Source organism: Carlito syrichta, unplaced genomic scaffold, assembly GCF_000164805.1.
Source record: "Carlito syrichta isolate Samal-C Ts95f unplaced genomic scaffold, Tarsius_syrichta-2.0.1 Scaffold306680, whole genome shotgun sequence".
Classification (NCBI taxonomy): Eukaryota; Metazoa; Chordata; class Mammalia; order Primates; family Tarsiidae; genus Carlito; species Carlito syrichta.
In genome coordinates, this window is record NW_007250776.1 from 127,768 (window position 1) to 136,890 (window position 9,123).

A 9,123-nucleotide genomic window follows, 5' to 3' on the forward strand; every position below is an offset into this window, starting at 1 on the left:
TTTCCCAGGCGGGTCTCGAACCCATGGACTCAGGCAATGCACTCACCTTGGCCTCCCAAAGTGCTGGGATTATAGGCCACTGTTTTGATATTGTAAACCTTAGCCAACAAATAATTTTTTTTTCTTTCTAGTCATCAGCCTAGTATTTCGTAACTGGTATGATCCAGCTTTATCGCCCATATTTTTTATACAGTGTTTCTTAAATTATCTTTCTCAGAATATAGTTCCTTAATGTACTCTATAGAAAAGTTAACCCCACTTGTATACCTGAATTGTACCCCACATCTTTAAAAATGAAAAAAAAGAAAGAAAAATGAACCCATAGGCAAAGTAATTTGAGAAATGCCACAAATGTTCCCAGAAAGTCACCATGCCTATTAGTAAGTATACTGTAGGTCCTGATAGACCCTGTATAAAAACAGCTGTTTGATTTACATTGACTATAATGCTCCTCCTCTCTGGTTTCCGCTCCACCCGCAAAAAGGTCTATTCAATAGCCTGTAGAACCCACCCAGCAGAATCCACGCTTCTCCTAGCCCATTTGAGCTTTGCTGCCTGTAAGCCTCTACTTCGTGGCGGGGTGCGGGGAGGCCTTGCCTGGGTCATTCTCACTGGCTGTCTTTGCCTGTCTGGATGGCCAGACCTGCCCATGGGGCACTCAGATGAGTGACATGTGATAGGTTACTTAAGATATTTTCATGCAAAAAATGCAGCAGGGAATGAGCTCAGTTTAACTGCAGTCCACACCCTCAGGACAAGTGCTTAGGGTTTAAAATATCCTAATCAGGAATCAGTATTCCAGGGTTACTTATTCAACACTCCAAGTATGGTTGAAATGTATACCAGAGAGCTTGTTCATTAGCATAAATTATGCGAGAAATGAGTTTTCCTTGGTGTACCGGTGGAATTCCAGATCAAGACTGGCTAGAGAGATTGTCAAGGCCACAGCTCCTGCATGTGCCAACCTCGGTTCCCTGCAGTCCCCGTGGCTGAGTGCCTGAGTGGCTCGTGGGACTGTTTCGTGGAGGGCCTCTGGTGCCGAGTCCCCGGCAATTCCGGAATATTATTACAGCCTCTTCAGATGTTGGGTGCTGGCTGCCATGTCAGACTGCCAAGATGGGGACTTTGCCCAGGCTGCAAGAACTGCTTGCGTGACCGTGTGTATTTAGGCTTCCTAATATATTTCATTCAAAACTTGCTTAAATCCTGTCATTTCTCCTGGCAGGGAGGAAATGGAGAGGCAGAGAGGGGCTGCATAGTCCTCAGCTACTCCTCAGGTAATCCAAAGGCTGTAGACAGTTACTGGAAGAACCTGGCAAGTGAATTTAGCTGGTCAACGAACTAGTCAATTCCTGCAGGCCATGACTGCTGGTCCACTCCCCTTCCGGACCTGTTTTGTTCTCAAGGCGATACTGGCACGGGCTAGGAGTCGCCAACCACCTCAGAGCTCAGCCAGCTCAACTGGCTTCCATCTCCCTGGTGTGTCCTCTGTCCCACAGAGTAAAAAAAGTGGCTGCATTAGAGACCTCTGGGCCACTAAGACACTTAGTTAAGGGACACCCATATCTCCTCGCCCCCTGTGACCACCACAAAGAGGTAACTCTCATTATGCCAGCTTCCTGCCTGCGTCCTGCCCTCTTTATCCTCCTAAATCCCTCACTAGATGGAACGCATTCTTGGGGTTCCTGCAGGAGCCGTGCATATGCCAACAAATGTGACACTGTCTTTCCTCCAGAATGTGATTTTCTGTGCCAGCCCAGCGTGGTCAATCTTCTCTGTACCTCAGAATCCATACCTGCAAAATGGGAATAATAATAGTGTCTCCCTCATGGGCTTTGTGGGGGAAACTCATCATATAAATCCTTGAATACTGCCTGGCACTGATGCCGGGTGGGGTGTGGTGCAAAACTTGTGGATTCTTTGGCTCGTTTCTAACATGAATTTTAGAGTGACCAGCAAAGGTTTTAAACAAAGCTGATTAGAGAAAGAAGGGAGAAAAGAAAGAGAGACACGTCAGAGCTGGCAAGGACCAGAGAAACCAGGCCTTTTGCTCTTTGCAATAGATCTGATATACCTTCTCAATAATTGCTATGCTAGGGAAGGTGGAGCTTAGGTAATCGTTACTCTGGACATTGACATGTCTGGGCTTCTGATGGGAGGAGACAAGGGGAGGAGTGGTCTTTTCCTGACCACACCATCTTGTGCTGGAGACTCGCCAGATGTTTCCAGTTCACAAGTTCCTGAGCCACAGGGTGGTCTTGTTATCATTTCTATGGCTTTGGTCAGGTAAGGGCTGGTATTTGGCCTTCCACCTTCCACAGGGAAACTGAAAGTTTCTTAGTGATCATTATGCTAAACCATGGATTGGAGGGATTGGCTGTTCTAGTCTTATATCTGATGTTGCTGAGGGGATAGGGTAGCTGCAGTTTGACCTGCAGTAAATGCAATTTAAAAAATATCTGAACACTTTCTACAACCTGCCTATGGGAAATTTATCTATCTATGTCTAACCTGTGCTAGGTAGCCTACCTCAGCACCTTGTAAACACTAGTAGGTATTCATTATTCTTTTTATCTTTCTTTTTAAAAAAATATTATCAAAGGTTTGTCTTAACAGGCTGGCTCATTACACTGGTGTAGAATGGATGAATTTGGAAGGTTGCAGCAGCCTTCCATTTACCAAAATAGATGTCACAGACATTGCACTAAAGTTCATTGCTTTGCTCCTTTGGGTCCCTTGCTCAGAGCTTATTTGATCTTGGTTTGCAAGGAATTCTACAAGCTTGATTTGTTTCCCTACTTCACAGATTTAAAGAAGCAAATTAGAAGGAATTTGAGGCAGTCATACTCAAAGCGGCAAGGAGGAAATGTCAGTAGTGAAGCAAGAGTCATAAAAGTATAAAAACCAGACAAAAGGACCTCAGAATTCTGGGATCATTGAGGTAGACAAAAGAATAGACCCACACCTCAGTAGCTCTCAAATAGTGTCTTTGTTCCAAAGCCTAGTGTGGTTGTTGGTGTCCATGGTTATGTCCCTGAGTTATTGAAATATGACTAAATGATTTTTAGCGTACTTTGTTTAATGACGCAAGCAAGTGTGTGATATGCTTTAGAACTTCCAATAAAATGATGAATGTTAAAGTTTTGTTGCTGAGAGTAATTAATCATCCTCCTGTTATTTGTTCAAGCAATTTACTTAACATACCCAGTTCCCAGATCATCCTGGATAAATGAAGCATCACTTCACATGGTTATAGCAGCTAGTAGTTATAAAATACCCCTTAATCCATGATGCTCAAGGTCTGTTACTCTTTTTTGTTTTGAGTTGAGGTCTCACTGTGTCACTTAGTCTGGAGTACAGTGGCACGGTCATGGTTCACCACAGCCTCAAACTCCTGGGCTCAAGCAATCCTTCCACTTCAGTCTCCTAACTAGGACTATAGGTGAAGCACCACCACACCACACCCATCTGTGTGTGTGTGTGTGTGTGTGTGTGTGTGTGTGTGTGTGTGTGTGTGTGTGTATGTGTGTGGAGAGGAGGTCTTGCTATGTTGCCTAGGCTAGTCTCAAATTCCTGGGCTCAAGCATCCTCCCACCTTGGCCTCCCAAAATACTGGGATTATAGGTGTGAGCCACTGTACTGGGCCTTAAGTTCTGTTCTTAACCTCTTGCCCCAGAAGGCGTTATCCACTGTTATGTTTTGCTAATTTGGGATGAGATGTATTTTAGGACAGAGAGAAGCCCGTGAATATCTCAGTTTAGGCTGTAGAGACTGTCACCGGGTCACTATGCTCAAGTTTGCCTTGGCCTGTTGAAAATGGCTGTCTTGGGGGTGGAATGGCCTGGAGCAGGGGGCTTTGCCCCACCAGTAATGAGGGTGCGTCCCAGTCTGGATTCTGGCTAGTCTCCTGTGAAGACATGTAAGTTGAGATTAACAGGTGAGGGACTTGAAGGTCTGCACGAACAGAGCCTTAAATTGCTAAACATTTCCCCATCAAGAGGGAGGAGAGGGCTCAGGAGGATGGTAATGACAGCCTGGCATTACTGTCAAAGTTGCTGCCATTTGCCGCGCTCTCATTGTATACCAGGCCCCCTGCCACATCAGTGCTTTGGCTCAGACCAGCCCTACAGCGTGGGTACTTTATGCAATGAGGAAACCAAGGCGCAGAGAGTCACATGGCTCGGTTGCAAAGTTGAAGTTGCTGAAGTTGACACCCAGGTCTGTCTGCCTCTAAGGGCCATCCTGGTAACCACTAGATGAGGACTGGGGCACCTCTTTTCCTGGGAGGAGCTCCGCCATGGTCTTTGTGCAGAGAAAAGAGCCCAGATAGGGCCCCAGGAATATGCAGGTACTACTCCAAAAGATAAATGCCAGGACTGACGATATGGGCTCGTTTGGGAGGGGCCCTGATGAAACGCTGGTTATTCTACTTCTCTGGGAGGAAGGCCTCCCATTGCCCTGGGAACCATAACAAAACCAGCCAGGCACCCAGGCTCGGTGGCTCAGCCTGTAATCAATCCCGCGCTTTGGGAGGCTGAGGTGAGTGGATTGCCTGAGCCCGCAGGTTCGAGACCCGCCCAGGCAAGTTGGTGAGACCTCATCTCTACAATAAATCAAAAATTAGCCAGGCGTGGTAGCGCGCGCCTGTAGTTCCAGCTTCTTGGAAGGCTGAGGCAGAAGGATCGCCGGAGTCCAGCAGGTCGAGGCTGCGGTGGCCGGGAGCGGCCACTGCACTCCAGTCTGGGCGACAGAGTGAGACTCCAACTCAAAAAAAACCAACAAACCTGCCAGCCATGGGAGCAGCTTTCACCTTCCACCTTGCAAAGGAAGATTGTTTCGCCCCTACTCCTTCGACCAGTGTGCCTTTATTCCAAGACTTTTTCAGGGTCGTTTTGAATGGGGCAGTTTGCTGATCTCCTTAGGTGTTCCGCTCAGGCTTGAGGTTGCTCTCTTTTGGGATTTCTCTTGGGAGCGGCTGAGCTGTCATTTCTCCCAGGGAACACAAAGGAGGAGGGGGTGGAAGGAGGCCCAGGGGCCAAGCTTCCTTCCAGGGGGTGGACCTTCCTGGGAGGGAGGCTGGGCTCTCCACCCCCCCGGCCAGCCAACCTGGTGGCCACTCTCCTGCCCTGGGGTCCTGGCAGCCCCTGAATGCTGCCTCTGCTTCTCTTGAGTCTTCTTGTTCTCCAGGTAAGCAGCCATCAGAGGGAAAGACATGAGGTGGATTTGGGCCCAGAGTTCCAAGGGGAAGAGATATGAGGGCAGACCCCCGCGTGGTCCACGTGCTCTGCGAGGCATCCTGAACACAGGGAGTGCTGGGCTGAAGCAGGAAATGAGGGCACATGTTTCTCATGGAGTCCAAGAGAAGAACAGCTGGGTAAGAAACCGGTATTACTGTAAAACAAGAGCACTGCAAAGGGAGCGGGAATGTGCCCTGGAGTCAGACGGACAAAGGGAGAGTCCCACCAGCCACTAGCTCTGTGACTGCGGACATTGTCTTAGGTCTTGAGAGCAAAGAAGCAAAGAATCCTGGCAAGGAATAGTGGAGAAATATTATAGAATGTTTGAAAGGGGTCAGATTTTTAACGTCTTAACTGTCAAGCACAGTAGTTAGGATTCTGTCTTTAATATGCTAGGGATCCATTGGAGGTTACTGAAGCACTGCTCATGGTTGTGCTTGTGTGAGATCAGCCTAGCGACGTTACATTTAGCTTAGATTCTTGCCCGCACCTGGACGATAACTTTCAGAAATGCTGCCCTGTTGGTAACCTGGTACGAGCAACCGTGGTCGTCTTTGGTGCCGTCCAGCAAATATTTCTAATTCTCTGCCTCTGGGAGCGTAGATTGCATTTTCCTATATACTTCGTGAGGTGGCCGGCGAGGCCCACTTAGACCGAGGTAGCAGTTGGCAAACTCTTTCTTAAATGACTAGAGAGCAAGCACTTTCAGCTGGAGGATCACCCAGTCTCCGTTGCAATGAGTCACCTGTGCCATTGAAATGCAAAAGCCGCCAGAGAGTGTGCAAGAGCAGACGTAACAGAGTTGCAGCGAGGCTTTGTTGAAAAGAACGGGCAGCTGGCCTGCAGTAGTCGGTTTGCCGACCACGGGACCAGTGAGTGTGAGCAAAAGTGATGCCTTTGGACAGAAACTCTAAGACCTGGTGTCCAGGTTGCCACCACTGCTGTGATCATGGAGACCCAGGTAGAAATCCGAAGCCTCGGTCAGCCTGCAACCCGGGGTGGGTGACCACACGAGCCAAGTCCTGGCCAATGTATGGAACGCACACCGTGTGAGTAAGAAATAGGCCAGGCTCAGTAGCTTAGCCTGTAATCACAGCACTTTGGGGTGCTGAGGTGAGTGAATTGCCTGAGCGCATGGATTCAAGACCCACCCAAGCCACTTGGCGAGACCTTGTCTCTACAATAAATCAAAAATTAGCCGGGCGTGGTAGCATGTGCCTGTAGTCCCGGTTACTTGGAAGGCTGAGGCGGAAGGATCGCCGGATCCCAGCAGGTCAAGGCTGTGGTGGCCAGCATGCCACTGCACTCCAGTCTGGGTGACAGAATGAGACTCTGACTCAAAAAAAAAAAAAAAAAGAAAGAAAGAAGCCTGGCAGTGTTAAGCCATTGAGATTTTGTGGCTTCTTCCTGTAGCGTCACCACTCTCTGCTGAATGATGCAGGGTCACCTGTGCGTACAAAGCCTCACCATCATCGTTCACTTAGTCTTTATCGCCACAGCTAACACTTACTAAACATTGGCTGTGTACCAGATACTATGGGGAGGTCTTGGCCAGCACTGCTTCAGCAATTCCTTCTCACAGCTGTACAGCATGGGTACTGTTGTTATGTCCATTTTTATAGAAAAAGACAACTGGAATTTTAGGAGGATGAATTAACTTGCCCACTATCTCACAAATAATTAAGTGGAGAAAGGGGGCTGGAGCCCAGGGCTTCTCTCTCTGAATCCTAAATTCTTAAGCCCTGTGGATCCCACCTTGGGTCTGGGCCGTTGAATTTTTTCTTCTCTCCCCTGCTTTGATCACTGTTCTTGGCCATGTGTGCTGTTTTTGACATGACCCACAGTGACCCTGTGGGGTGAGAGCGAAGAGTTTTGCTTCCAGAAAAGCACCGATCTGAGCAGTGGAGGAGACAGAATAGACAGAATCTGAGCAGTGGAGGGGAAATAGCCAGAGGGATGAGTTGGGTTGGCAGTCGTGACACGTGCCCTAAGATGGCCACTTAAGAGACTGGCAGGTCCTCGGGAATCACTGGGCCATGTACCCGTGCTATCAGTCATCCCAGGCCGGTGTCGTCTTTCCATTCTCGGCCATGGCAATGTCTTTCTTTGAAAGGAAAAGCTGTTTCGTCTGGAACTGCCTTGAGAAATCGTGTCATTCCCCTTCCTGCCTTGAGAAATCGTGTCATTCCCCTTCCTGGCCTGAACAAGCTGTGACTGTCATCTTGGATGGGTTTGTAACTTGCCAATCTTGTGCGGCAGCAGCCTACGTCTATTGGACTCTCTAATTAGAAGACATGTAACGTGTCCTTATAAATCTCAAGAGCTGCCACTGGAGATGCTATCCATTGTGCTATTCAATATTCCTTATTTAAAGTCCCATTGAACTCATTTTTCCATTTTGCATCATAAAAATTCTTCTCGACACAGTTTTACCTTTCCCCAATCAAAAAATGAAAGTCACATCAGCAATTATGTTTCCCTTTTTATTTTGCCGGCTGGGAAGCAGGATTTGTTTGATACTCGGAAATAATAACCTTTGGACTCGGGGTCATGGTGGATCATCTTGAGCCATTTCCCTCCTCCGCCCTCACCTCTGTGAGTTCAGATCTCTATTTCTGATGTCAAGTTTCAAATTGTATAACGTTTTATTGTAGGCCACTAAAAATTATTCTTGAAAGTAGATAAAGTTATAATTATAATTTATATTCTTACTTGGTCATGTGATGGTTAAGTCGGTGGGTAGCACAGAGCTGACATTTGGAGTTACACTTGTCTCATCCCAGCTGGAAGTTCTTGTTGAATATAATCTAAGAGTAAGGTTCATCAGAGCTGGGGATGCCTCGAAAGCACAGATTCACTTCCTTTTTCACAATGACAGCTCAAGGTATCCTTGTTCTAAACTCGCTGCATGCATGTACCAGTAATCTAGAAGGAGATTTTGGTTCATCAGGTTTGATACGATCAATAACCGCAGCAGATACCTTTCGTCAATCACTTGCTTGCTCTGCCACGTCTGCCACATTGTCCTGACCACTTTGCATGCTCTGCCACGTCTGTCCCTCCACCCTGTGAGACGGGTCTTATCATGGGGCTGGGGAGACCGAGGCTTCTGCAGGCAAAGTGGTTTGTCAGGACACACAGGGGATGGAAGGCAGAACCAAGATTTGAAGGCCGATGTCTGCGACTGAAAACCACACTTTCTGCTTGGCCACAATTGCTTCTTGAGGATGACGGCGATGAGGGTGGTGCCGGGGACTGTTCTACACGTGAGGTGCTATTCTAGTGCTTGGTATGCGTGACAGTCTCACAGCATCCTGTGACAGGTTCTGTGCACCCATCTTTTACCAATAGGGAAACTGAAGCCCAGTGAGGTTAAGTGAACAGATGGTGTGTGGGCGGGAACGGGATTCCGTTTGCCCCCTCTCCGAGGTGCCTGTCACAGCAAAAAGATGTAGCTCGTCAAGTTCAACCTTTCCTCCTCCGCTTTCTCCACTCGGCAGTGACCATCACAGGGACCTGTATCTGTCTACAAGTCTACAACTGCCAAGGACAGTCTTGGGTGAGGGTTGCTCATTATCCGCTTTAGCTACATAATAATGAGCAGAGTTTGATATGTGTGTAATCACCAACTATTTAGGGACCAAGATGGTGTACCTGGCCCTGGGCCAGGGACCGTGGGGGAGCAGGACATGCCTGAGACGTGGCTAGCGATGAGGGAACCGACAATCTTGTTACAGGGTAAGATGAGCCCAACAAGCAAAGAGCCGCCTCTTGCTTATGTGACGAAATACCTCCAATTTGGGTAGGTTCATGTGGAGTTTGAGTTCAGAGAAAGGAGAATGGTCACATCAATTAGAGTAATTGTTTCTTAGCAGCCTCCAATGTA